Below are 8,090 nucleotides of genomic sequence, written 5' to 3' on the forward strand. Positions count from 1 at the left end.
ACACACACACACACACACACACACACACACGTATGTATTGCGCTTGCAATAAAATAAAGACCTTTTTAAACCTTTTAGAAAAAATAAACACCCCTGCCTTGTCTCCAGGAGAGAGGCTGTGTTGCTTGAGCTGTCAACGAGTTTTTGATGTGAAAAAAACCAAATCCTTGCCCCAGGGGCTCTGCCTCCCAGGGGGCTTACCCAGCCTCCCTGGTTTGTTTCCACACGTCCTTTCCTTCCCCTCCAGAAAGCCGCGGGATCATCCAAAAGGGAAACATGCCTTATGATGTCAGTCTTCGTTTTTGAGAAAATGGAACAGATGCCTGGCTTTTAGTGTCGGTTTGGTGAGCAGAGCCCTGGTGATGTAGCTGCCAGCTGGGGAGCGGGGCCGGCACCCCTCTCGCCATGCGCAGGCTGGCTTTCCTGTCTCCTAGAGGAACACAGACCATCAGGAGCATGGCTGGGCCTCCCCAGCCTCACCAGGCCATCTCCGCATATGGGCGCTGTGTCTTCCATATTGATCAAGAATTCCGTAACTCCTACGATTTATAAAAAAAAGCCCACTTAAGACCACCGAGCAGTTACAACATACCTGTCCAGCTGACGATCTCCGCTGGGCACGCTGTCTTTCTTTCCTTTTCTTTTAGGATTAGTCCCTTCAGGCAAATTCCCAGAAGTGAGATTGTCAGAAAGGAAAAGTGTAGCGTCTCCTGGTCCCTAAAACGCTCGGCCAAAACTGCTTCTGGAAAGGGCAGGGACCCAAGCCTTTCTAAGAAGCTGCTGGCTAAGGTGATGAAGTCACCACCACCTCCATCACGGGGACGTGAAAAACATCTGTGACCCAGAAGCCTCGTGTCAGGAAGCGGGAACAATGCAGGAAACAGAGAGACTTCCTTCCTCTGCTGTTCCAGGAACCGGCCAGGGCCCGAGGCAGCGGAGCAGACCTACGCTGACGGGCTCTGACCCGCAGTGAGAGGTCTTCCTCTCCTTCCACGTGGAAACCTGGAACCCAGGCCCTCAGCATCCCAAAGCCTGGGCAGAGACGACGGCATTTTTTCTGAACCGTACACCACAGGCTTCAGCAGTTGGCTATGATCATGAAGACTGTGGTCCAGAGCATATGATGCTGGGCGTCTCGGTCCGTTTGGGCTGCTCTAATGGAATAGGACAGACTGGATGGCTTGTGAACAACCAACATTTCTCACAGCTCTGGAGGCTGGGACCTCCAGGCCACGGCGCTGGCAGACCTGGTGTCTGGCGAGGACCCACTTCCTCGTTCGTAGACGGCCTGGCCGTTTTCTCTGTGTCCTCACGTGGTGGAAGGGGTGAGGGAGCCCTCTGGGGTCTCTTATAAGGGATCTCAATCCATTTGTGAGGCTCCACCTTCATGACCTCATCATCTCCCAAGGCCCCACCTCCTAATACCATCACATTGGGGGGTAGGTTTTAACATACGAATTTTTTTGGGGGGACACAAACATTCAGTCCATAGCACCGGCTGAGCAGCGTGGACAAGGGCCATCATTTGTCCAGACGGGGTAGATGGATGGGTGGGGACACAGCTCAATGTCAACTCTGTTTTCAGGACCCCACAGACCCCCTCACAAGGCCTGGGGGTCCTCACAGCTGAAAAGCTGCTGCTTCCTGCTTCTAGAAAAGATGCCCACACATCTCTTTGAGGGTTGGCAAGCACTCTCCCTGGGCCCCCCCACCTCCCAGGATGCGGTCCCCTCTCCAGCCTCGTCTCTGCAGCCCAGAGCAGGGCAAGAACAGTGCCAGAGGGAGAGAGCGAGTGAGGGTGACAAAGAAAGAAGGGAGGGAGGGAGAAAGGAAAAGAAACAGAATTGTAAGGAGATGAGTGAGACAGCAGGGAGGGATTGAGGAAAAGAAACCAAGTCCCCTAAGGGTGCGCCTGCAGGCTCTGAGCGCTTCCCGCAAGTTACTTGCATATTCTCACACCTGTACCGGAAACAGAAGCCACTCCACCATGCCGGCTGAAACCCCATCACCGGCCAGCCACTTAGAATCAAGACACGGACCACGGAAGCCTCGCCCTTCCACCTCCGGGTCCCCATCTTCTCCTTAGGGCATCAATCACGCAGTGGAAACATCCATTTAGTTAGGGGATCACCTTTTTGGTAAACTCGTCATGGTCTACCACAAACACCTTCAGCATCATCTACGTAGGGCCCCTCCGATGTCACCTATGGCCCCACACCGCACTCCACCACTGGGTTTTTTGGTTTTTTTTTTACTTATTTTATTGCACTTCGCTTTATTATGCTTCACAGATGTTGTGGGGGGTTTTCTTTTCTTTTCGTTTTTTTTTAAATTTTATTGGGGAACAGTGTGCTTTTCCAGGACCCATCAACTCCAAGTCAAGTAGTTGTTTCAATCTAGTTGTGGAGGGTGCATCTCAGTGGCCCATGTGGGGCTCGAACCGGCAACCTTGGTGTTATGAGCCTGCGCTCTAACCACCTGAGCTAACCGGCCGCCCCAAGGGTGGCTTTTTTGTTTTGTTTTGTTTTTTTGTAGTGAACGTTTTTTGGGGACTGCATTATGTGGGAGCCAGTCCAGGCCATCATACCATTTCACCTGTAAACACCTCAGTTTGAGTCTCTAAAAGATGAGAACTCTTTACAAATATAACCACAAAACTATGACGTGCTGGAAAAAAAATGAACAATTTCTGAATTTCATCCAATGTCATCTAATCCGGGTTTGCATTTCCCGGATCATCTCACAAACATTTAACAAAGAATCTGGTTTGTTTGAAACAGGGTCCTGTTCACCGTGTCTCCAGCACCTGGAACTCAGCTCTCTTGGCAAACAGCAGGTGCTCCATAAATGCTTGCTGGGTGGACGGATAAGGGTAAAGAATAATCAAGGGCCGGCCGAGTGGCGCGATGGTTAAGAACTNGAAGTCTGGCCTTGCTCTTGAACCAGAAATATTTCAAACCCACCAATGACCCCTAGACCCTGCGGACAAGTTTCAGCCCCTCACAGGCCACACTCTTGGGGGAGACCGCTTGGGCCGCATCGCTCACCATGACCCACCTCCTGTGTCCTGGCTGCTCAAAATATCTGTGAGTCCCTATAGTTCCACATGCTCCTGCCCCTGGGCATTGGCACAAGCTGTTCTCTCGGCCAAGAATGCCTTCCCCTACTTTCTCCAGGCCCACCTGTCTGCTCTGGCCTCAGGCTCCCCTGACTCCGGGAAGCCTTCCTGGACCCCAGCCCCCCCTCTTTCTCCTTCCCCTCTCAGTTCCCCATCCAGTGCCACCACTTCCCTTCCTTGGCCTCCCTTTCAAGACTGAGCGCCCCTGAGGGTAGCCCTGGGACTTAACGGACCTGGTGTCTATCTTAGATGCTCAAGAAATAGGTGTGGCAAGAATGAATGAAAGCTGTTGCATGGGGCAGGCAGCCCCCCTCTGCAGTGACTAATCAGATGCTAGTTATATCTGTTTACATTGCACCCAGCAACAAGCTAAGCCAGTGACATTGTCCTCTAACTGATTTTGACCACAGTTTGGGGCGGCCAAACAATCCAAGATAACTTTATAATGTACACCTTCCCCATCAAATTAAAATTCACCATTTGCCTTTACCACGCAGAGGACAGGCGCTGCCCCACAGGGAGCAAAGCCAATAATTGCTGCTCTCCTGTGCCTCACTCGCTAAGCACTGTCCCAGTATCTGTGACATTATTGTCCCTGTTTTACATTCGTGGAACCTGAGGCTCACCAGGGTTAAAGACACGCGCCCGGAGCAGGTGGGGGGCTAGGGATCTGAACCCAGAACTACAGACAATAACTAACCAGTCCCAGGGGGAGGTGGCTGTGGATGCCGTGTCGGTGTCCCAGGACTGCTGTAACAAATTACCAAAACCCTCGGCTTAAAACAACAAAATGTACTCTCCCACAGTTCTGGAGGCCAGCAGTCGGAAATCAAAGTGTCAGCAGGACCACGCTCCCTCTGGAGGCCTTAGGGGTGAATTATTGCCTCTTCCAGCTTCCAGTGGCTCTAAGAGTTCCTTGTCCTGTGGCTGGATCATTGTAACCTCTGCCTCCGTCTTCGCGCGGCCTCTCCCTCTGCATCTGTGTCTGGAATCTCCCCTATTTCTCTTTAAGGACACCAGTCCCCAGGTTTTGGGCCCGCCCTCAATCCAGGAGGGTCTCCTCTCAAAATCCTTAACTTGATGACCTCTGCAGGGACCCTGTTTCCAAGTAAGATCGCGGGTACCGGGGTTCAGGAAGTGGACACATTTTTTTTTGGGGGGGGGGCGGGGGGTTACTGTTCTCACCCTACTACAGGGCAGTGTGAGAGCGGGATTAAGCAATTGCCTGCCCCCCCTCCACAGGGGCTGAGAAAGAGGGAGAAGGTGGCTTGAGCAGGAAGAGGAGCAGATGGGGGCGGCACGGAGATGAGCGGGGACAAAGGGGCCGCCAACCAGGCTTCACTCTCTGCTGGAAACCCGCTTACAGAGGAACCAGCTCGGGGAGGCTGCGCGGCTCCCACAGGTCTCAGCTCAGGGCAAACAGATGCATCGGACTCCTGGTCCCCAGGACTTCCTGCTGCCTCGCCCACACCTCTGACCCTCTGACCTGGGGCCCCTGGACCAGGTCCAGCCAGAAGGAGGCCCCGCAGAGCCAGACCAGGCTGCCGGCCAGCCTCCAGGCCCAAGGGAGCGGCCACCCAGGATCTGCTTTTCTGTTTTGTAAATGCCGCCCACCCTGCTTCCCCTGAGGACAGAGCAGTCCAGCCGCCTCTCATATGAGACCCCGCAGTGCCCTCTACCCCAGCCTGGTCGGAGTTTTCCAGGTGCCTCCCTGGCCGCTGAAAGGCTGAATGCCTGGGATTCCACCGGAATTGCCACAGTGCTCACTTCCTCCCTTCTGGCCTCCAATAAAAGAAACAAAGGCCAGCTCTGGGGCCCAGAGGGAGCATGAGGGAAGGGCCCAGAGGCAGGTGCTGGGGCTGCCGTTCCCTGGATGGCCGGGTCCGTCCGGAGTCCCCACTGCAGGGTCTGATGAGGGAAGCCCTTTGCCCCCCATCACACCTGTGTACACATATGCGTATGCCCCCCACACGTGCACACAGGGACCAGACACGCCCACATAATGCCTGACCACACGCACAGGTGTACAGCGCCCCTTCCCCCACGTGAGCAACACGCTAGGATGGAACACGGCTGGACCTTTCCAGAGGGGCACCCACCCACGTGGACATGGGCGACCCAGGACCCCTTTGGGAGGGCTGACTGACAGCAAGCCAGCCTGGATTCAGTCCCACCCTGCAACCTCAGGCAGGTCACTCAACCTCTCTGTGCCTCAGTTTCCTCACCTGAAAATCACAATATAATAGTACCCAACTTCAAAGGGTTGTCAAGAGGGTTAACTGAGGTACTACACGCAGGCAGTCGGAAGCCTGGTGCAGGAAGGACAGTGTGTTTGCTATGACTATCAGCATAAATACACAGGTACGCACGAGGCTGCCTAAACCCAGAGACACATGTAGAAGGGCACAAGTAACCCCAAATAAAACTCACATGCAAACACACAGACACATGGATACACGTATGCACGCACACACAGAGGCACTCCTACACACGGACGCATGCATGCAGGCGTGTACACAGTGACGCTCACAAACACCCCCACGCACGCATGCAGACACCAGTCAACGCGGGGAACCTCACCCCCTTCTCAGTGCTTCCTCTCCCTCTTCCGCTTCCCCGCGGCCCCGCTGCTGTGTACGGGGACCCATCTGGGAGTGGCCATGGGGACCAGGAGTCGTCCCTGTCTCTCAAGAGGCGCCTGTGTCATCTCTCAGAGTACAACACACCATCACTCACAGGCTCGTTTCTGTCTGTNCGGGGGGTGGGGGGTACTCCGAAGGTAGAGGATTCAGGCTTCAGTGCTGGCTGTGCCACTGCCTGGCTGTGTGACCATGTCACTCACCTCCCCAGAGCCTCAGTTTCCTTATCTGTAAATGGGTACATCCCTGGTTGCCCGTCTGCTATGGTTAAAGGGAAGATGAGAGGAGGCGCACAGCCTAGAGCCTGCCATACAAGGGCTCCGGACGTTAGTCACTGGACCTGACTCTGGATGTGTCTCCTTCCCACCCACTTCTCTCTCAGATTCCAGCAGCCTCAAGAATGCCGTTCCTGGAATGGGGCAATTCCTTGAAATCTGGAAAGACTGTGCAGGCTTTCCTGGCTTGGGAAGGAAACAAAACCCTCGGTCCAGATCCTAAAATCCTGCCGGCCTTCTTTCCCCAGGCCCAGGGCACCCAGCCCATCATTTAGAGTTTAAGACACCAAAGGACCCCAGTGATCTGTAAAGGCGTCTTCACAGCTGTCACCACCTGGGGCCCTCAAATCCATGAGCCGCACTGCTCCTGGTGGCTTTGGGGACCTCAGAGAGGCAAAGAGAAGCTGGCACTGACCCTGCAAAATAATGCAGCCCGGGTGGGATGGGGTGGTGGGGGGACCCCACAAAGAAGTGAGTGTGCGACGAACTGGTCCGCATACAATGGCCCCTCAGAAACCTGTCCCCGGGGAAAACAGAGGCTCTCTATCGACAGGGCCTAAGAAAGCAATGCCTGTGTTCTCTTAGGACCTGCCCCCACAGGCTCCAGGCCAAGAATGTGCAGCGCAGCATCTATTAAGTTTCTAAAATTATGCCTAGATGGGGTGGTGGGGGGGAGGGTTGACCAGGGCGAGGAGTGGGAAAGGATGTGGCAAGCGGGCAGGCAGGCAGGAAATCTTTAATCTGGCTCCTTGCGCCCCAGCCTGCACGCTGGGCAGCGGGAAAGGAATACCCCTCCAGCAGATGTCAGGTCGGCCCCAAGCATCAAAAGCCCTTTTGTGCACAGCCTGGGCACTCAACTCTTTTTGAACATTGCTGCGATGCCTTCCCGGATTGCTTGAGTTTTCCTTGGATCCAGGGACTTGGGAGATACAGGACAGTGTCTACGGGAAGCCCAGTTTGAGAACTAAATGAGAGAAAGGAAAGTCCTGGTGGTCAAAATCTAGATGTGGGGACAGGGTTGCAGTATAGGGTTGTGCAGGTTGTGCACTGCACAACAATGCTCAACTATGGAGTTGCACTATGTACAACCTGTATAGCCACTCAAAGTGGCCTGTAATGTACCAGAAGGAAGACCAGCTGGCTCACGTGGCCAGGGCCTCACTCTGGGTGGAGACAGGGGGACGTGAATGAGTGCCCAGTTTGTATGTGGGGGACAGAGCATGACCTCATCCCAAATGTCAACATTGATTAAAATATTTAGATCCGCCCCCCCCCAACGAATAACTAAATCTAAGAGGGAGGAGGAAGACGGGAAATTCAAGGAGACAGGAGCCTCAAAATCTGTGGGCTGTCCTACCACACAGATATAGTTGCCAGAAAAAAATAGAGGACACCCCATTAAATTTGAATGTCAGAGAAACAATGAATTTTTTTTTAGCATAAGTATGTCCCAAATACTGCAAGGGATATACTTACACTAAAAAGTATCTCTTGTTTATTCAAATTTAACTAGGCATTCTCTATTTTTATTTGCTGAATCTATCAACCCTACCCCCAGAGGACATATCTATAAAAACTCTTTACTACCCACCACTGCCTGGAAATAGCTATTAAATCAGCAACCAATTGGGAGCACATCCCCCCAAGTCTGTGGCTGCTGTGCAGTAGGAGGGCAGGAGGTGTGAGGGCACTCCCCTGCCTCCCAGCTCACATGTCATCACAGCGGTCTCCCTCCGTCCTCCCCGGGCGCTCTGAAACCACCCCCTGGCCTGGCCAAGAGGTTCATCCGAATGTGGGAACCCAGCAGGGCCACGTGTCCCTGGGGGGAGATGGAGCCTCAGGCTCTCACAGCACTGCCCACGCCCCGACACTGGAGAATCTTGTGCGAGGCCTGCTCCCTTGGCCCAAATTGATGATTTATGACGACTGGGCCACTCCGGTCAGATCAGGTGGTTTCCCGGGCCAGTGACACTGTGACTCCTGGGAGCCTCGGTGGCCTTAGGCTCCAGTGTCCTCTCGTTCATCTGAGATCAGGTCGTGCAGGGCTCAGACTGGCGG

General features: G+C 54.0%; 1 protein-coding gene across 2 annotated transcripts in view; it reads right to left on the bottom strand.

Moving 5' to 3' along the window:
• The window catches only part of LITAF (lipopolysaccharide induced TNF factor), a 132,554-nt gene that overhangs the window by 51,676 nt on the left and 72,788 nt on the right, over nucleotides 1-8,090 (bottom strand). The window contains exon 1 of one of the 2 annotated variants that reach the window (XM_019650922.1): nucleotides 593-829. The exons of the other annotated variant lie outside the window; for it this stretch is intronic. The gene's annotated coding sequence lies outside the window, so the exon portion shown is untranslated. Of the gene's footprint in view, nucleotides 1-592; nucleotides 830-8,090 lie in introns of those variants that run through there. 2 annotated transcript variants of the gene reach the window in all.

Source organism: Hipposideros armiger, unplaced genomic scaffold, assembly GCF_001890085.2.
Source record: "Hipposideros armiger isolate ML-2016 unplaced genomic scaffold, ASM189008v1 scaffold_149, whole genome shotgun sequence".
In the NCBI taxonomy this organism is placed as follows: domain Eukaryota; kingdom Metazoa; phylum Chordata; class Mammalia; order Chiroptera; family Hipposideridae; genus Hipposideros; species Hipposideros armiger.